This window comes from Enhydra lutris, unplaced genomic scaffold (genome assembly GCF_002288905.1).
Source record: "Enhydra lutris kenyoni isolate GAN:26980312 unplaced genomic scaffold, ASM228890v2 scaffoldscaffold16, whole genome shotgun sequence".
NCBI lineage: Eukaryota > Metazoa > Chordata > Mammalia > Carnivora > Mustelidae > Enhydra > Enhydra lutris.
The window spans coordinates 36,004,041-36,025,628 of NW_019154100.1; positions in this window are offsets into that span (position 1 = coordinate 36,004,041).

Sequence of the window (21,588 nt, forward strand, 5' to 3'; positions counted from 1 at the left end):
CAAGTGTGCTGAGCACAAGTAGGCTCTCTCCTAACACAAGGAGTCAAAAGAGGTCTGGGTTTCACTAGTGTGGTAGTTTTAGATTCAAGGCTGCCCATGAACCTTAGTGGCGGGAGCTCATGCATTTTTTTTCTTTGTGCTTAACCATTCCTGGGATTGAGCGGCACTCCAAAAGTCTGTGTCTTTCTGTCTTCAACTGTGGGTTGGGAGAACCAATGGCCTACTGTCCATTAAGCAGAGGCAATGGGTAGGAAATAATTCTATGATTATATGGCCGAGGTATCATCCCCAAACACATTATTATCAATAGTATTACTGGGAACAAATGGGGAGTAAATTTGGAGATGAAGTATCTTGGGGGAGAAGGTGTCACATTGAGGTTTGTACTGAGCAGGAGATGACTGTACATATCTAAGGGGGTTATATGTAAAAAGGCACTTGAGTGGTTGAGTCTGAAGCTCAGGTCAGAGGGCAGGGCTGGAGAACTGGCTTTTGTTGTGCTTAGCACATAAGTCAGAGTTCATATCGTTAGCTCAAAGGAGACTACCTGAGAAGAGCATGTGGTGAGAAAGGCAGTGCGCAGAAAAAGTGAGAAGAGAGCAAAACCCTGTGGAACACCGACTTTTAAGAAACAGGCAGAGGAGAAGCAAAAATACCCATGTAGGAAATAGTCATAGAATAGTCAGAGAGGGGAGAAACCTAGGAGAAAATAATACCATGGAAACCGAGGATATATAGTTTTAGAAAGGTTTGGGTCTCTATCATTCTCAAATGGGACAGAAGGGACCCGTAGTATAAGAATAGACAATTGACAGTTTTGACATTATGAGGATTGTTGGTTGCCATTTCCAGAGCAGTTTTTGCAGAGTGGAGGCAAGTGTGGGGTGGGTAGGAGGTGAAAACCAGCTTTTCGTGGTTGGGAGAAAATGGGAATGGGAAGCGAGGATGTGGAGAGAGTTAGAATAGAATGTTTTTCAGACACGGCTGAGCAGAAAGCAAGCACAGAGTCAGAGGTAGGCATCAAGCAAGGATACAGTTTTAGGATGGAAGAAATCTGGGTGTGTTTATTAGCCAGGGGCAGGAGACTAGAGGAGGCAAGGGGACTGAAGGGTTGGAAAAAAATTATGGTACTAATGAAGCTAAGAGAAAGTAATGTTGAACAAGATTCCACGTTACTGTGTTTTTCAGTGTAGGTAGTTCGTTTTGGCAGATGTAAAACAGAAACACATCCAGAGAGATGGGAAAGGAGATGGGGCAAGGCTCCCCTCTACCGAGTGAGGATCCCATAGCTAGATCAGCAGAGTGGGAACACTTGACTGCAGCCACCTTGAGCCCCTTGGGAGAACAAGCTCCCAAACAAGAGGGTTCCTGACATCATGGGGGAAGGGAGCAACTCCCAGAAGCTGGCACGGGCTGTGTCCCATTCCGGGCCGCTTCGCTCCTGCTCAGCACACACCTCGACAGCTCAGAATGAGAGGGTGTTAAGGGTCTGTGAGTTGGATACCAGTAAGTAACTATGAAGTATGTATATGTAAGGCACATTGTCTAATTAACTTTTAAATTGGTTTATTAGGTCATTGATCTCTGCCCCAAGTCTGTCTCTGATCTCCTATTATTGTGATGGCATTTCCTTTCCTTTTCCTTTTTTCTTATCTATAGTATATTTTCAAACAACCATGTTGTGGGTATAATGATGGCAGGAACAAATTGAAATCCCCAAATAGTTCATTAAAAACTATTTTTAAACTACTTTTTTTTTAAAGCTACTTTTAACCATTTGGATCTGCCTCATATTTTAGTGAGATTCAAAATACAGTGTCATTGATTGGCGTATGTTTTTATCTTTCTTTCCTTTCCATCTTGCCCCCAGGAAAAAAATACTAATGAGAAAAAAAATCTCCAACATCTCCTCCAGCAAAAAGATTTAACAAAATGCTCTCCACCTCCCCCAGCTCCAACCAAGTGATTGAAGTGACCTACATAGTAAGAAAATTAAAGTTTCTATGATGAGGAGCCTTCTGCAACTTAACAAGTTGTAACCACTTCCTTCTAGTGTTGGAGATCCCAGACTGGCCCTTCCCAGTGGAACTTAATCACACCATTTCTGCAGAGTGTGAGAGCAGAGACAGGACTCTGGACAAGACAGCGTGGGGCATTTATATAGAATGATTTAGGAGATGTAACCATGTGCCATCTGGCCACAAAATAATTTACAGTCTCAACACAAATTCCTGATATGGCACCTTCGATTCCTTGAGACGTGAAGTCAGATATAACAGTTAATTATTTTTTGAAGTGTTTGTCATTAACAGCCTCACTCAGCTATGCATGTTGTGATCAAAGCTCTAAGGATATCCGTAGACTTGTAGCAGCCAACATTTCTCTTTTTCTGTTCAAGCAGAGAAAAAGAACTCTGTAGCTCAACCCGACATCCTGAATGTTTCACATCTACTTCATTTGGTGCTTCTGAATTGAAAAATGGATGACAAATAGTATACGCATTGTTTTCACTGGGAAACAGTTACAGAGTTACTCTTTTTTATACACAGATGACTCCGAATTAAAATTTTAAACTGGGGGAAGATAAAAACCTCAAGTAATATTTGAGCAGAGCAAAACTATTGAGAGCAGGAGAGGCAAATAATAAAGCCTTGAAAATATTCTGCAATGTTGTGAAGAGAAAAAGAGATTAAAAATAGGTCCTCATATCAGACAAAGAGATTGGGATCAGGCAGTGAGGTTTGGCTCTAGGTTCAGGCACTTTGTGACAGGCACTCTGTGACAATGGACGGATGGTACAGGTCTGGAAGCCCCATTCAGTCTACCCGTCTGCAAATGGGTGGCTGTGAGTTTTCAATGAAATGGGAAGCGATAAGCATGGTGCTTGGCCCATGAGAGTTTCTTAATCAGTCATTGTAATTAAAAAGAGATCCTTAAGGGCTATGTGAATGTGAAAGTGGGTCTGGTGAATAGATCGAAAATCGTGTATGTTAGAACCAGGCTGAGAACTATGGGTGGACTGAAGGGAATGTGGGTGAGCTCTGAGTGAAGGGAGCTAATCACTGGCAGCACCAGCGGGAGGCAAGCAGGCTCTCCTCTCTTTCACAAGTAATGCCCCTGTGCGGTTTAGCTCAGGGGGGAAGAGCAATGGCTACCTGAAAAGTTTAAAAAAATACACATATTCCCCAACTGCCTAACTCCCCCCCCCCCAACCCCAACTTAAGTATCACTGCAGGAGGGCTGTGGTAGGGTCCTGGAATCTGTACATTCGACGTGATCCTCAGTGGGTGTGGCTCCTTAGTTCACAAACCACTGCGTTAGGGAATGAGGCCCAGAAGGACAAAGCGAGTTTATACAATCCCTATGTGGCAATGATTTAAAAATATCTAGGGGGTCTTGAAGGTCTCTGAAAATCTGAAATAAAGGCTATGGGGCCTTTTTAAAAAATGTAGCCTTACCCACTCATGAAAATTTGAATGTATTTCAAAGTGTTCACTTACCTCTGAGGCTCAGCCACACCAGGCTAAAGAAAACGCACTGTCAGTAATCATTTATGGAAACAGAACTCTTTGTGGCACAGATAACAACTCGTCAAGTAAAAGGATTGTTTCCACTGGTTCCTAGTGGGTTATGGCAGTGAGAGCTAGCTCTTCATCAAAAATGTGTCTCCTTGCTGTTCTAGTGTAAAGCTGTTGCTGGGAAACAAGTTCATTTGTCCCAGCCTCCCTTACATCTAGGTGTGACCATGCCGGTGGCCTTGCCAATGAGATGTGAGCAGAGCTGGCATGTGTCCCTTGCAGGAAGAGCGAGGCAAGTGTGAGACACACCTTCTCCATCCCCTCTTTTTCTCACCTGCCGGCTGGATGAACACCCCTGGGGTATCCTTGGAAATCATGTTGAAAATAGAAGAGCAGTGAATTGGATGGAGGTAGCTGACCAGGAACACCCATTTTGCTTTTCTGTGCTGGAGAGATACATGTCTGTGTTAAGCTGCTGAGATTTCAGGGTTTCTGGTTTGTCGGGTAGCTAGTGTTATCTTAACCCACCACGGGGAGGCTTTGAGACTACTGTAGAGGGTTTAGCCCTAGACCACGATTTGAGAAATAACCCACAGGGGTATATTTTCTGGCACAGGTCATCAGGTTCAGTTTCCCCTCTTGTGCGCAGCGGATTTCGCAGATGGTATACCGTGAAGTAAGCGGGAAATGAAGCCAATGGTGACTCCTCTCCTCTAGTGTAAGCTGTGTTTTCAGCTCACTGTGTTTCATTCTGGCAAGTTTGGAACACTGAACACTGAATAGCCTCGGATCTGAAGGCAAGGGAGGGGGAGATCCCTTTTTTTCTTTTTAATTGTGTTGTGCTCGTCACCATAAAGTACATCATTAGTTTTTGATGTAGTGTTCCATGATTCATTGTTTGTATATAACACCCAGTGCTCCATGCAATCTGTGCCCTCCTTAATCCCCATCACCAGGCTCACCCATCCCTCCACCCCCCTCCCTTCTAAAACCCTCAGTTTGTTTCTCAGAGTCCACAATCTCTCATGGTTTGTCTCCCCGTCTTACTTACCCCCCTTCATTTTTCCCCTTCCTTCTCCTAATATCCTCCATGTTATTCCTTATGCTCCACAAGTAAGTGAAACCGTATGATACTTGACTCTCTCTGCTTGACTTACTTCACTCAGCATAATCTCCTCCAGTCCCGACCATGTTAATGCAGAAGTTGGGTATTCATCATTTCTGATGGCTGAGTAATACTCCATTGTGTATATGGACCACATCTTCTTTATCCATTTGTCTGCTGAAGGGCTCTCCTTTTTTTGCTTCTGTTATCAGTGCACTGTCTATACTTTAGCTTTCCTGTTTAGAAAACGGGAGCTAGGGGCGCCTGGGTGGCTCAGTGGGTTAAATCCTCTGCCTTCGGTTCAGGTCATGATCCCAGGGTCCTGGGATTGAGCCCCACATCAGGCTCTCTGCTCAGCGGGGAGCCTGCTTCCTCCTCTCTCTCTGCCTCTCTGCCTACTTGTGATCTCTGTCTAATAAATTTAAAAAAACTTAAAAAAATAAAAAAAAAAAGAAAACGGGAGCTATTCTCTTTCTTCTTGTTTCCTGTGTATATGTTTTAGGGGTTGAAAGAAAGGCTTAGTGCCCCTGTGGCAGAGACTTCTAGATGTTTCCCAGATCCCCGTTCCCCTTTTCTTCATGAGCAAACAGCGAGGCTCATTTCCCACCCTCTCCTGCAGTTCAGGAAGCTATGTGACTGGGTTCTTGAGTTCATAGAATGTGAGGAGAAGTGATATATGCCACATTTTTTCCGGCCTTGAAAAATCCTCCAAGTGTGATCTTCCATGCTGTTTTTCTCTTTTTGGCTGGCTGGGAGGGAGATGGCCATGAGAGCCCCGGAGGCTCCGTATTGAAGATGGCAAAGGCTCTTGTCATTTTAGGTCCCTGAATGACTCTGAGAAGGACAACCCCACTGATCTGGTCACTTGCCCAGCAAGAAATAAAGTCTGTTGAGCTTGAAGCAATATACAATGTGGCAGCTAGTATTACTCTGACCAGTATAACCAGTAATGAAACTTTGGGCCATACTTTTCTCCTAAAGATCCTTCAAAAGTTTATACATAAATAAATATAGATATATGTGTATGTGCATATATGTAATGGATGTATATTTTATGTATAGGAAATTTATACAGATACAGTACACAGTCAATTACTCACAAACACATACGTGAAAGGAAAACGTTGATGATATTTTAATTGGAATGACTGGAATATGAATAGTAAGACCAATCAGGACATACTCTAGAGACCGATTTGGGGGGCAAGATATTTGACATTGGGGAAACCCTTTAACTTATCTTGGATAGGACCCCATTTTTTTTTTTAAGATTTTTTATTTATTTATTTGACAGAGATCACAAGTAGGCAGAGAGGCAGGCAGAGAGAGAGGAGGAGGCAGGCTCCCCGCTGAGCAGAGAGCCTGATGCGGGGCTTGATCCTAGGACCCTGGGATCATGACCTGAGCTGAAGGCAGAGGCTTTAACCCACTGAGCCACCTAGGCACCCCAGGACCCCATTTTTAATGGGAAGTAGGGATGGCTTTGAGGTCGAAGTGACTTTCATATTTTTCTTTTTTTAGCAGTGACTTGTTTGTTCAAATTAAAATGGGGGGGGTTATCTTTAGAATTGCTTCTTTTGAAGGGAGTGTGGAGGGCTGCCTTCCATCAGATTAGATTAAGGACGGCTCTGTAAAAGCTTCCCAGAGGACCTCTCACAGCATATTCTGGAATATTTTCAGTTACACGAGCTCTAAAGTTTCTTTTGGATATAACATATTCTCGTCCTCCCGGAAAAACACGAGTTTCTCCTTTTTTTTTTTTTTTTTTTTGGTTTCCAGCTGTGTTTAGTTAACAAATAACACTCCGTTCTGCTTCCACTTTCCTTTTTGATTAATAGTAACCTAACTAGGCTGAACTGATGGGAATCCACTGATATTTTATCTTCTTTTCCAAGGGACCTGCATTTGAAAACAAGCTCCCAGGGGGCTGACCAAATTGCAGTTTAGAATCTGTGTCAACACACTTGTAATTGCTTTTGTAGAAGAATCTTTGGTATCTGCTGCTAATGATAGAAATATTGTTACTATCCCTGTGAGCTCTGAGTTGGATTTTATTCCTAACTCTGAGTGTATGAATTTGTACTGTGTGTACGTGTGTATGTGTTAAATGACTAATGTGTATAGCAATGATCAATGACATCTTTGATTAGGGTCCTCTTTTAGCTCTATGGTGAGATATATCCATTTGTTAGCTTATGGTTTTAAGCCTTATTCTAAAATATTATTAAATGAAAATATTGACTGAGTCTATCAGTCAGTGTCCCAGCAGAGAAGAGATAGGGTACTTAAACGGAATAATAAATAATGGTGGGGTTTTTGGAGCAAGGCATAGCGCAGTAAATACCTGAGAGCTAGTAACTGGGGGGTGCCATCACTAACTATAGGCCAGAAGAGGCAGAAGGGAGGCTAGTTACCAGAACCTAGAGACAGAAGGGCAGGCAGTTCCCTGAAAGCTGCTGGGACTAGAGTTTGAGGGATATTGCTAGCCTGTAGCTACCCTGCAGGAAGGGAGGGATTAGTCAGCAAATTTCGCTCTGCTTCTTCCCTTCCATCTGCAGGAAATTCCCAGTTATCCACCTTCAGTGGAAGCCAGAGGGCAAAGGAGTCCATTTATATAATCCATAGGCATCAGCCTAAGGGGCCAAAAGTTTTAAAGAGAAGGATAGAGGCTCAATTGGGAAGGGCAAACAAAATATCCAGCCCGGCGGCCATGGGGCTTTGTTATGAAATTCCAGAGTATTTATAAAAATTAGAGTAATTAGTTCTCATGGTTTAAGATCTCCTCATTTATTTGAAGATGTTATATCATATATATGACCATTCTTAATACTAAAAATATAATAGCTCCAGTTCTTCTGTGTCCAGTCTGATAGGAAACAGTCACGCATGGCCACTTAAATTAAGCTTAGTTGAAATGAAATAAAATTATAAATTCCATTCCACTAGCCACATTTCCAGTACTGGTTAGCTTCTCGTAGCTAGGGACTATTGGATTGGACACCACAGATGCAGGACGTTACCAGAACCGCAGAAAGTTTTCTTGGCTAGCGTTCCTGTAGTTATTTCATTGTTAAATTGCCCAGTTTCACTTTGACTTAAAATGAAAGTAAAATGACTTTGGTGATTATTCATTTTTCCTGGAATTCTAGACCCCCAAAGTATTATATTAATATCAGAAATTATAACATCTTATTGTGAATGAGTTGGAGTTATTTGGGTACATACAAAAAAAAAAAAAGTCAGCTCTAACCAATTCAGTAAAAAATGAGATATATTGGAAAGATTTGGTGGAATCCTAGAAGTGGAGTGGGAAGGGAGGGGAGGCTGAAGAACCAGGAAAGCAGAAAAGCCAGGAGTTAAGGACATGAGGGCCCTGGGATGGTCTCCTTACATGCATGCTGAATGAAACCCCAACCCCTTTTTAAATTGCTCGCAGAGAAGGTCTACTTGACCACCAGATGCCTGTACCTTGATTGCCAGAAAGTGGGCACCTTGATGTATGGGTCTGTTAAGGTTGCACACAATGAAGAAAGGGCCACTCTCCAAAGGAAATCTGGTTTGCTAGTACCAAGAAAAGGGGGGAATGGATGGAAGCGCTCCCAGATGAACTAGAGCTGTTCAGTCTAGTTCATCCTTTGGCTACTTAGCACCCACGTGTATCCTTCCTTGTATAATATAGCTTGCATTCTAAATGAGGGTGAAATTACTCTCAAAGGGGCAAAATTGTTGCTTCAGTGGAAGGGATATTAGTTCTTTGTGGTAGGCTGAATATTTGTGGTCAGTGCACAAGATATGCGTGTTCTGATCCCCAGAATATGTGACTGTGTGACCTCACCTGGTAAAAAGGGACTTTGCAGATGTTGCCTAAGTTAAGGATTTTGAGATGGGGAAATGATCCTGCATTATCTGAGTGGATCCAGTATATTCAAAGGGTCCTGCTAAGAGGGAGAAACAGGAGGCTGAGTCTGTGATGTGATGACACAAGCAAGAGATTGGTGGGAGTTACACTGCTGGATTTGAAGATGGAGGAAGGAGCTAGAAGCCAAGGAATGCAGGGAGCCTCTGGAATCTGGAAAAGACAAGGAGACACATTCTTCCCTAGAGCTTTCAGAAGGAACAGAGACCTGCCAGCACTTTGGTTTTTTTATTTTTTTTTAATTTTTTTTTAAAGATTTTATTTATTTATTTGACAGATAGAGATCACAAGTAGGCAGAGAGGCAGACAGAGAGAGAGGAGGAAGCAGGCCCGATGCAGGGCTTGATCCCAGGACCCCGGGATCATGACTGAGCCGAAGGCAGAGGCTTTAACCCACTGAGACACCTAGGCACCCCAGCACTTTGGTTTTTAACCCAGTAAAACTGATTTTGGACTTTGGAGCACCAGAACTGTAAGAGAAAAAAATTGTGTGTTATGCTGCTACATTGCAATAGTTTGTGCAGGATTAGGAACCAAACCCAGTGTTGCAATGGTTTGTGGTTTGCCAGAGCTCAGCCCTACATCACAAATTCTTATTGCTTACTATTTAATTTCTCTCTTTAGGGAAGATTTTTTTTTTTTAAAGATTTTATTTATTTATTTGACAGACAGAGATCACAAGTAGTCAGAGAGGAAGGCAGAGAGAGAGGAGGAAGCAGGCTCCCCACTGAGCAGAGAGCCCGACGTGGGGCTCGATCCCAGGACCCTGGGATCATGACCCAAGCTGAAGGCAGAGGCTTTAACCCACTGAGCCACCCAGGCGCCCCTCTTTAGGGAAGATTTAAATTAAATTTAATTTTTCTCCTTGGGAGTGATACTAATAAAAGGTTGAGAAACACTGGTAACAAAGTTTCAAAAAATGCTCCTACCTCTTAAGGTTATTTATGACCTAAACTATATTCATTCATTTCCCTGAAGGAGATAGCCTGAAGTTGTAGCTGGTTCCTGCATTTCAATGGGTGTGTGAGATGTCTAGGTGGTGTTTTATTCCTTGTAGTTTCCCTCTGATCTGTCCATCCTGATATTACCCACATTACACTAAATGACAAAGTTAATCACCATCACTAAACACCATTTTGCAGTGTTGGTGGAGGGCACTGGCAAAGAGAAGGGCAATTACTGAAAGACAGATGACCCAGCAATGAAGGGAATATGAGTGAGAGTTAGGGTTTCTAGTTCTTGCACTCAGGATTTCTGCTCCACTACCCATTTATAGTTCCCTTTGCCTGTGGTAGGGTTTTTTTGTCTGGCGATTATGTTCCAGGTATGCCTTCTCTAAATGTCTGAAACCCTGGCCATTGATTCTTCATGGCCATTGATTCTGTTACCAGCTTTATCAAGGTAAAAACAAAAACAGGTAGAACCAAAAAACGGCACCTGCTTAATTTGTGTGAGTTCAGACATAAGCATACACCTTGAAACTATCATCACAATATCACAATGAAGGTAATAAACATATCTGTCATGATGTAAAAAGTTACCTTGTGTCCTCCCTCCCCTTGTTTTTGTTTTTGTTTTTTTTTTTTCTTTTGTGGTAGGATGCTTAATGCTTAAACCTACCCTCTTAATAAATTTGTAAGTGCATAATACCCTGGTGCGGACTATAGGCACGGTGTTGTATAGATCTCTAGAATTTATTCCTCTTGCATAACTGAAATTCTGTGCCTGTTGAACAATAGTGTCCCATTTCTCCCTCCCCCATCTCCTGGCAACCACCATTCTGTTCTCTGTTTTCATGAATTTGCCAATTTTAGATGCCTCTTAGAAGTGGAATCATACAGCATTTGTCCTTCTGAAACTGGCTTATTTCATGTAGTCTGATGTCCTCCAAGTTCATCTGTATTGTTGCAAATGATAGGATTTCCTTCTTTTCTTTTCTTTGTTTTTTTAATTTAAAGATTTTATTTATTTATTTGGTAGAGAGAGAGAACACAAGCAGGGGGAACAGCAGGCAGAGGGAGAGGGAGAAGCAGGCTCTGTTGAGCAGGGAGCCTGATGCTGGACTTGATCCAAGAACCCTGGGATCATGACCCTAGATGAAAGCAGATGTTTAACCTACTGAGCCACCCAGTTGCCCCAATTTCCTTGTTTTCAAAGGTTGAATAATATTCCATTTAGCTATATACAGGTAGGTATTCCCGGCTTTTTGGACGTTTGCTTTATAACACTTTGCTTTTACGGAAGACCTACATTAGTAGCTGCTTTCACCAACAGAAAGAGATCCAGAAAGGATTTTCACTCTTAGGAAACAAGGTGAAAAGAGTGTTCAGTGTTTGTTTTGCAATGAGCCGTTATAACGACAGCACACATCCCGAGCCCCAAGAGTGGCCCCACAAGTCCCTTCCCCAAGAACTCAGCACCTGAGCATCGAGCCTTCATAGCTCTGAACTGTGTCTGTGAGCATCTGGGCTTTATCTCAATCTATTTTGTGTATTTATTAGCAAAATATGTCCTCAAGTCTCAGAAAAGCCTAGGAGAGGTTATTTTGGGGGTCAGGGAATGTTAAAAATTTCCCCGTATAAATTAATGGCAATTGCTTCCTTGATTTATGAAAGATTTCATAGGATTGTTCTATTTATAATGAGGGAAACCTGTAGCACATTTTTTTATTCATTCACCTGTCAATGGATCTTTGTTTTGTTTCTATATCCTTGTTATTGTCCATAATGGTGCAACGAATGTGGGGGTGAAGATCTCTCTTCAAGATCTTGATTTCAATTTATCCAGAAGTGGGATTGCTGGATCATATGGTAGTTCTGTTTTTAATTTTTTAAGAAACATCCATATTGTTTTCTATAGCAACTGTACCACATTACATTCCCACCAATAGTGTACATGAGTTTCAATTTCCTCATGTCCTTGACAATACTTATCTTTTTGTTATTGTTAGTAATAGCCATCCTAATAGATGATAGGTGATATTGTGGTTTTTACATGCATTTCCCCAATCCTTAGTGCTCGTGAGCACCTTTTCTTTTTTTTTTTTTAAAGATTTTATTTATTTATTTGATAGAGATTACAAGTAGTCAGAGAGGCAGGCAGAGAGAGAGAGAGAGAGAGAGGAGGAAGCAGGCTCCCCACTGAGCAGAGAGCCTGATGCGGGGCTCGATCCCAGGACCCTGAGACCGTGACCTGAGCTGAAGGCAGAGGCTTTTACCCACTGAGCCACCTAGGCGCCCCGTGAGCACCTTTTCTATACCTGGTAGCCATTTGTATGCCTTCCTGGAGAAATGTTTATTCAAGTCCATTACCCACTTAAAAAGTCAAGTTATTAATTTTTGTCACTAAGCAGGTTTGTAAGAAAATGTGCCCCAGAGAATTATCTGGGTTCCAGCCATTCTCCCTGAACTCATTTCATACTAATAACTACTCTAGGATCTTGGTCAACAAGGTCTTTGGCTTATTTTCCCAATAGTGAGGATCCCAGCATGGTCAAAAGCTTCCGTTTTCAGGGCATTGTTCTTGGTGCTCTGCAGTAGAAATTCTTTCCTTGGGTAGGAATTTGCTCCTTTGTGTGGTAAAAACCTTTAAACAACTCTGATATTTGGGGCTAGGAGACAAAACACTTTGGGGGTGGATCATTATATGTGACTGGGAGGAAACTGAACAGAGTTTGACTTTTAAAAGACAATGGCATTTTTAAAGCACAGGAGTGATCTGATTTGGAATTTAGGGCTGCATTTGGAAAATAGGGCTGCATTTAATTTACTGTCTGAATTATTCTTTAATTAGTTGGTGATCAATACACCTCAAAATAAGATTTGCAGTTATTTTGCCAGTTCCCTGGGACTCTACCAACTTGAACCACCATAAATTAAAATTTCATCTTTAGGATTTTTTCAGATCACATGGGTAGTGTGAACTCAGATTGCAAATGTGGGTAGGGATGGCTTATTAGGAATTACTAGGGTAAATATGTATATATTTTTCCCTTTAAGAGAGCTTAGTTGGCATAGGTGAGTTTCTTTCCTGTTCCATTGTAGGCAGTGGGGTTTACGTGTCCCTCACCCTTAGGCGGTGGGGGACCGGCAGGAAACACCTATTAGATTAGTCAGGCTTGAGGAGCCCTGGGCTTTATCGCATATCCCTGACCTCGTAAGTAGTTGTCAAAGTAGAAGCTTGAGGTCTCACAACTTCAATAAAAATCTTCAGCTCAAAATTAGGCCTTGGCATTGTTTTATCTCCTAGAGTTTCTGGGTTACTTCATTTTTGAGGCTGAGACCTTTATTACTTTTGTGTTAGCTCAGTGATGCATTTTGAAAAATACTTAAAAATTTTTACCCGAAATTTTATCTTATTCAAAAGGTTGTTTGGGGTACTTCATCTGTCATACTGTCAAATGGAGAAGTCCTTACACCTTTCTTTCAAAGGTAAAGAAACGTAGACTCAAAATTACCATGACTTTCCTAAATCACACAGCACTTTGACAACCAGATATCCTCTGTTGGAAATAAACTGTAAGACAAGGCCAAAGTCAGCCTTTCTGACAACGCCTGGCACCTTGCCTTTACCTCTGTACTTAAAAGAGATCAATGTTTGAATCAAATGTAATTTGACTATATGAAATAGAACCTATTAAAAATATGCTGTGACCCCCCCCCCCCAAAAAAATGCCATGACAGAAGGCGGATTTAGTAGATCTTACGGAACTCAAAGGTGGGATATGCAGTCTGACCTCAGGAAGGGTTGGTATTGAATGTGAAAAGTCATACAAGGGCAAGGCAGTCACTATCTCTGGCTCTCTTGTCCTCAGGGTCTCCAACTCTCCAGTTCTCTTGTGTTGGCTTCATTCTCTCACGTGTTTTTGTTAACTGACTCTCTTAACATCATTTTGAATTAGGTGAAAAAATGACCATTCCAATATTTTAAAATTTATCTCATAGCTAAAATATTCAAGAGACTGACTGGGGTCTCTTAGTTCTAACTTGAACGTGATCGATGGGAACCATGTAATTGGCTTGGCTTAGGCTTTTTCTTCTAGTCAGCTTTGGCCAGAAAGGCACATTGGGATACAGCAGACTTTATGAAAATGTGGTATGGACGTGTGTGTGTGTGTGTGTGTGTGTGTGTACAGTTATTATATTATAGGTAATAGTATTATATATGTGTATGTACTATACTATATATGTAGGTATAGTATTATATTACATAAAATACTTCTTCTATAATATAAATATAATTATATAATATTTATATTATCTCTATCTCCCTCTCTATATATATCTTTACTAGGCCATGAATTACTGTGGAATATCGGGGTACACCAACAACTTGGGTGTTTAAAATAACACAGTGGCTTCTTGTACCTTTTGTTAATCAAAAGTAAGACAAAAAAAAATCTTTGCCTTCATATTAACCTTTGCTCTTTAATATGCTTAGAAGAATGACATTTATTCCTTTTCAAGGTTATTGTGAGTCACTAAATGTGATTTAATGCTTTGTTCCAACCAGTGAATGCCAAATATATGCTGAAAAAAAAAAGAGATGACCTTTTTGAGCTCACTCCTTGTAGAGGGTAGTCACCAGAAAGAAGCCAGCTCATAGGTAGAGTTAATGAATGGGATGATCCGTCATGAATAGGACAAGACCTACTTCAAATTGCTACTGTTTATAAGCCTATTTCTGATGTTTTATCCAACTAAGAGTCTATAGATCTGTTCTTTCCTTGGTTTATTTTATTTCTTGCAATTGTCGTATCTGAAATTCAGGTCCTTTTGAATACTGGTTAGAGAAAAAGAAGATAAATGCAATTGTGTGTGTGTGTGTGTGTGTGTGTGTGTGTGTGTGTGTGTGTAAGAGGGATAGTTATTTTGAATAGTCAAGGGAAATATCTTTTAAAGATTAGAAAACTAGATTTGCAGGAGATGATTTGAGCATATACTTTTTACATTTTTTACACACTGATTTTTTTATTTTTTAAAGATTTTATTTGAGAGAGAGAGAGAGGAAAAAAAAAAAAACATGTGAAGTGGGGGAGGGGCAAAAGGGAATGACAGAGAGAATCCCAAGCAGACTCTGTGCTTAGCAAAGACCTGATACAGAGCTAGTCTCACAACCCTGAGATCATGACCTGAGCCGAAATTGTGACTTGGATGCTTGACCACCAGAGCCACCCAGGTGCTTAAACATTGATTTTTTTTTTTAAGGTTTTACTTATTTATGTGGCAGAAAGAGAGAGCACAAGTGGGGGAGTGGCAGGCAGAGGGAGAAGCAGGCTCCTTGAGGAGCAGGGCTCGATCCCAGGACCCCGGGACCGTGACCTGAGCTGAAGGCAGATGCTCAACTGACTAAGCTACTCAGGTGCCTCAAAGATTGACATTTTAAAGAACACAAAAATAATTGCATATTTGGAAGCTCTTTAGAGATCCAGATCAGTTCCTGGAGAAGCACTATGGGAGTTAATCGAAAATCTAAGGGCAATAATAAATCTGAACATGGTTTCAGAAGGGAGAAGAAAAATTAGGATGGATCATTCTCTTTCTGTCTTCAAAGAGAACGGTAAGAGCAGTGTAGGGGATTGGGAAAGAAATAAATGGAACAGTCTAAATATGTTACAGTTTTCGTTGAGAAGATAGAAGATAATCTGTCTACTCCTTTAAAAATGCCCAAACTACCAGGACTTACAATTTTGTCTTTGTCAAATAAATCAGTTGTGGATTTTTTAGTCCTTGAACCACATGGTGATAACCGTAAAAATATACAATTAACTCATTTGAATTGAGCTACAGATGAGGTTCTTCCCTATAACCTTTTTTGCTTGTCTTGTGATATTATGTAATTTGACTCCACTAAAATAAGCTTATAATAATTTTCATCCTGAGAAATAGTTCTTTCTTTTTTTTCCCCCCAAATATAGTTTTAGGAGATAATAAGTGTCTTTTTTGAGAATTTACAAACTCTTATAAAGAAATGTTGTATTGTGATGAGCATCAGGTGATAAGTAGAATTGTTAGATCACTATTTTGTACACTAAAACTAACATAACATTGTATTTTTTTATTAGTTTTAAAGGTAGAATTTAGTGATTCATCAGTTGCATATAATACTGAGTGCCCATTCATCAAGTGCCCTCCTTAATGCCCATCCCCCAATTGTCTCATCCTCTCCCTCCCTTCACCCCCAGTCCAGCAACCCTCATTTTGTTTCCTAGAGTTCAGCATCTCTTATGGTTTGTCTCCCTCTTAATTTTCATCTTATTTTATTTTTTCTTCCCTTCCTCTGTGCTCATGTGTTTTGCTTCTTAAATTCCATGTATGAATGAAATAATACAGTATTTATTTTTCTCTGACTACTGAATTATTTCCCTTAGCATAATACCCTTTAGTTTCATCCACGTCTTGCCAGTGGAAAGGTTTTATTCTTTTTGGTGGCTGAATAGTATTCCACTGTGTGTATCTATAACACATTCTCTTTATCCGTTCATCTGTTGATGGATACCTGGGCTCTTTCCATAGTTTGGCTATTGTGAACATTGCTGCTATAAACATTGGGGTGCAGCTGCCCCTTCAGATCACGATGTTTGTGTTTTTTGTGTAGATACCTAGTAGTGTGATTGCTGGGTCGTAGGATAGCTCTATTTTTAACTTCTTGAGGAACTTCCATACTGTTTTCCAGAGTGGCTGCCCCAGCTTGCATTCCCACCAACAGTGTAGGAGGGTTCCCCTTTCTCTGCATCCTTGCCAACATCTGTCGTTTCCTGACTTATTAATTTTAGCCATTCTGACCAGTGTGAGATAGTATCTCTTTGTGGTTTTGATTTGTATTTCCCTGATACTGAGTGATGTTGAATATTTTTTCATATTATAACACTGTATGTTAACTAACTGGAATGAAATAAAAACTTAAAAGAAAGAAAGAAATGTGATAGAAATGTACTAGTTTCTAAGAAGTCAGGGACTGTAATAGTCACTAACATAGACTCCATTCTTAACTAATAAAGGGTATGTTACAGTGTATTTACTCAATTATTATTTGTTGGATGAGTGGACAAGGTACATGTTCTATTGGTTCCAAAGAGAAAATGACATGATATACTCTCTTGGGCTTTTCATTTTATTTTGCAGGGTATCATCAGGTGAATTAGATAAAAAAAATGTGATATCAAATTGATTTGTAATTCAGGCTTAGAAATCTAGGAGTTTCTGGATCATAAAATGATGGTTAAGGTTGAATCTACATAATCTACATTAACTGCTAGTTTGTCCCTGAAAACTTGTCCAGGGCTCACTGACGTTAAAGAGAGCAAGAATTATGAACTGTAGCCTTCCTGGACACATAATTTATTTCTTTTTGTATAGCATTTACCTTGAATAGTGATGAGTATATTAAAAATATCATAAATAATAAGTCATATAAGCCTGTCTTATTTTGGAGCCTTAAAATTAAAAAATTTAGGGGAGAAAGAATGCAATAATGGAGTGAGTTGGGCTATGAAGAAACATTTTTTAGTAAAATTAAAATAAAATTTTAATAAAGATGGAGACCTCTTCATATTTTCTCATATAATTAGAACTGGAGAAAATGTTAACTGATAATTTGTGCTATTTTACTCTTGATAATCTACTAAGTTGAATCTCTAAAGTGTGGGGATAATATCCTCTTTGAATTCCCAAGGTCTAACATAAAGCCTGACCTCTCCCTTGAAAGGGAAGTGTAACTAATAATAGTAAATTCTCTGTTAATTAGATAACCCCACTATATTTGGCTGAGAAGTCACCCGCTAAGATCCTTGTGCATGGTTTGTGGGTGAAAGTACTTTACAGCACTCCTTCAGAAATCCACCTCTGACTTCTTCCTTTTTACTAATAAGATGTTACAGTACAATGTGGCTTTAAAAAATGTTTGGGCCATTTGAATGGCAAGAATATCACCAAAAATATTATATAATAATTCCATTTTCCACAGGGGCAAAAGGACATAGTGCTAAAGACAGAGGCTTAAATTTCAGTTTTGAACTGAATGTGTCTTGAAACACGAGGCAATATATCCTTGGTTGACTAAGGCAATGTGTAAGATGAAATACCTTTTATAGAATCCATCTTGAAAAGTATAAGCCAATGACAGGCAATCAGTTGTTTCTCCAGATGAGAAAAGGACATAGTTAAAAGCCTTAATGTTGATGAGAAATGGGCTTGCTGGTGCTTTAGGGGATTGAATACGTTGTTGGTAGGAAACAAGCTTTAAGTTTTCAGGAAAATTGTAAGTGCAATAAGATGTCACTGAAACAACATTTTAGGGAATGTTAAATCTTTGGTTAGACTCAAAAACTTGAGAATAATAACTTTCTCAAGCTCATCTCTGCCCGCTCCTCCAGATGAAAGGATACTGTTTTGTTCATAGTCACTACTCTCTCCTACTTTTATGCTTTAACTCCTATATGTGCCATTGAGCTTTCTGTATCCAGCTTTGATCTTTCCCTCAACTTTGACAATCATATATACACATTTCTGGCAGATGTCTTTACTTGGATATCATATATGGCCTGAAATTAATATCATGATGATCTTTCTTCACCCCCCCCCCCACAGTGTTAGCTTCTAGCTCCTCTTCTAGTAGATCAGTCACTGGTTCTATCAATATTCATCCAGTTGCTCAAGACAGAAAACTGGGGGTTACCCTAAACAGGGCTGCCACTTGCCCAAGCTGTGCTTTTGTGACAACCAGAAGAAGCTGACTTTTCTCCATGCACACACAAACCCTACTTGATAAATAAAGATCAGGTTGGATTTCAGTCAGCACCTTCCCCCTCAGTTCAAGGCACGACAGACATTAATTGTGTGGGACAGTCCTCATTCTAGATACTTCTCCATTCTTACCCACATATCTGATCAATTTTGGACACTCAAATATCCTGTAATCTGCAACTCCTCTTTCTTATTTCTTTTAAATCAGACATTTAATACAGAAAAAAGTATGTATGTTATTTTATGTGTGCTTCCTCTAATAACAGAGAGAACACCAGTGAAGCCAGCGTCTTCCCAAGAGCCAGAATGTTAGTGGTATGTTGCCCTGTCCTTTTTGATCCTGACTTTCTGCCCTGTTCATGCTGTTGGTTTATATCCTTTCAGCTGTTGCACACCTCCAGCCATAAACCACATCAACAACTTTCGATCATTTCACTCCGCTGCTTGAAACTCTTCTGTAGATTCTGATTCCCTAGAGAAGAGCCTTGAGGTTGCCCAGCATGGCAGAGAAAGTTGTCTCAGTTCTGTCCCGCATGAGACAGAAGCTCCATCTTTGGGTGCCTGGGTGGCTCAGTGGGTTAAGGCTCTGCCTTCGGCTCAGGTCATGATTCCAGGGTCCTGGGATGGAGCCCCACATTGGGCTCTCTGCTCAGCAGGGAGTCTGCTTCCCCCCCCCCACCCCATGCCTGCCTCTCTGCCTACTTGTGATCTCTGTCTGTCAAATAAATAAATAAAATCTTCAAAAAAACCAAAAAACAAAAAAACCTCCATCTTTGGCCAGTTCACAGTTCAGACAGAACTAATGGCGGGTCTTCAGACAGCTCACTCCTCTGTTCATTCTGCGTGAGGCCCCGTTCTGCCGCGCCTGCTAGTTCCCTTCACGTTGTGCTGAAATTACCTCTTTATGTCTGCCTGCCTTATTAGATGACTAGCTCTTTGAAGACACCAAATCTGTCCTATTTATTTTTGTTTCTAATCCACTTTCCAATTTCTGGATCATAGCAGGGTTTCGAATATCTGAATCAAAATGGTGAAGAAAGTAGTTCATCTTAATGTGTTCGTGGGTGATGCCAGCTCTTTGTTCTGAATTTTTGTTTTAGATCAGCTGGTCATAGAGACATTTGTTCTGGGTGCCTTTCAATGTACATTTAGTAATTTTCTTTTTGCCATCATGTGAGCACAACCTCTGAGTTACCTGGGGGTGAAATTTCTTAATGTGAATCAGGGAATTTGACAGGTAAAACAGTCTGATGATAATACTGATTTTCCCCCCACTCCAGTGTAATAAAGTCTGAACCCAAAGGACTTACTTGGCATCATATAAAGTCAGCTTACAAGAATGTTGTCCCAGGGCCCTGTCAGGTGAGGTTTTAGAAGTTTCATCAGCACCCCTGTACCTTCTCTTTTGCTTCCCCATTTCATCTGTGGCATCTCCTCCCTCCCCAGTTCCTAACATCCCCCAGTTGCTGTTCAGGGTTAGCGGCGGCTTCCATCAGCAATGTGTTCCCAGAGCAGTTTCATTTGTTAGAATTTCCTGTCTACACTCTCTCCGATTTTTAAACTTTTTTTTTCCAGGGCCAACAATTTTTACTTGCCATCAGGAGGGATACAAACTCATTAAATCAATTCAATTAGTATATGAATAACTGTTACTTAGCTTCATCTGTGGACGTCTCAAGTGTATCTAAATTTTAAAAAGAGGATACCTTTTACCCCACAGAAATGAAGCTTGAATGATGTGTTTAGTGGGTGGTATATTTTGATATTTTTCAAATCATACCAAATAATGCACAGGTCTGTTCTTTTTCCCACAAATTTGCCCTGCTTGGATGCAAAGATATTCAGATTGACCCTTCCATGAAAGAAGTGATAAGCTTTGTAAGTATTATTTAACGGCAAAGTCAAACATATGTACAAAGCATTTCGGAATCTACTTGGGTAGTTATTATCTGCAGATGTCAGCCATAAGAGAAAAATCCCAGCCTCTTTATGTGTCTTTGAACTTACAAGAAGCAGGTTTAGTTTTGACTTCTCTTTCTACTTCCACAAAAATCCCATAGTGTGAGAAAGCTTGGTTAGTAATGTAGTCTCTTCTCTCTTCTCTAGACCCCATGCATGCCATGATGGTAAGGGATGTTTGAAACTTTAGTATATTTTTCAAAGTGACAAATATTTTTTTGGAAATATACTGTTTGCAAGGCAGTGTGCAGTGAATAAGACATCATTCCTGTCCTCTCATAGCTTGTTAGAGGTCCTCCTGCCTAGACAGAAGGCCAGATGTGACAAGTGTTATATAGGGAGTACAAACAGCCTCCCTAAGTTCCCAGGAGAAGATGAATTCCATATGGCAAAGACTGAAAAGATTTTGCAAAGGGCTGGCATCTGAAGAATGGCTATAATCTTAAAATGTAGAGTCGTGGGTTATGATGCTCCTGATAAAGGGGGGAATGTGAGCCAACATGCAAAGGTGGGAAGGCAGACCTGGGCCACGTGGAGCTGGAGAGTCTGAGTGGGAGAGAGGTTAGAGACCTCATCTCCTACTTTAGGTTTTGACCCAGTCAGACTCTCAGCACGCAGTTCTTTTTTATTCTTGGAGAAGCAGCTCAGGGTTGCTCCTATTTGCTGCCTAATATATTTATTGTTCAATTGTTTTCATTTTCAGTTGGTTTGATTTTGGGGAATCATAAAAACTCCTTTTGCTATCAACTAATAGAAGAACTTAGGGAATTGTTCCACATTTTGATATTTAAATGTTACATCTTAAAGCCTCATATTGTTCAAGGAGTTTTACATTTTCTTCAGTTGTAGATTGTATTAGACGCTGCTAATGACTTTTAACAGGTCTAATTATGAGTTCCAACTGCAAACCAGATACTATTTTTGGTGCTGTGACTGAGAGGAAATCTCTGCCCTCATGGAGCCCACCTTCTAGCCAGTGAGATAGGCATTAAACAAGTAAACATATTCATAACTCATGGATTGATAAATGCTCCGTGTTTTTGCTATGGCAACAGAGAATGATAAATTCACCATGCCTTAAGGAAAGGACATTTATTTCAGGCTCTTAGATCTGGGGTTACTGTCATGATTTTGTTACTATGAGTGGGTTCTGGTTTGTTCCATGTATATGTCATTCCGGGACCCAGGATGAAGGGGCAGTGGCTGCCTCAAACAAGCTCTTCCCATGGGGGGTGGGAGCAGTGGGGATTAGGAGCACAAGAGGGATGATGAGAGTTAAGCTCCCTAAAGCTCATTGTTACTTTCAACTACACATCAGTGGCCAAAGGAAGTCATATGACCAAGTGT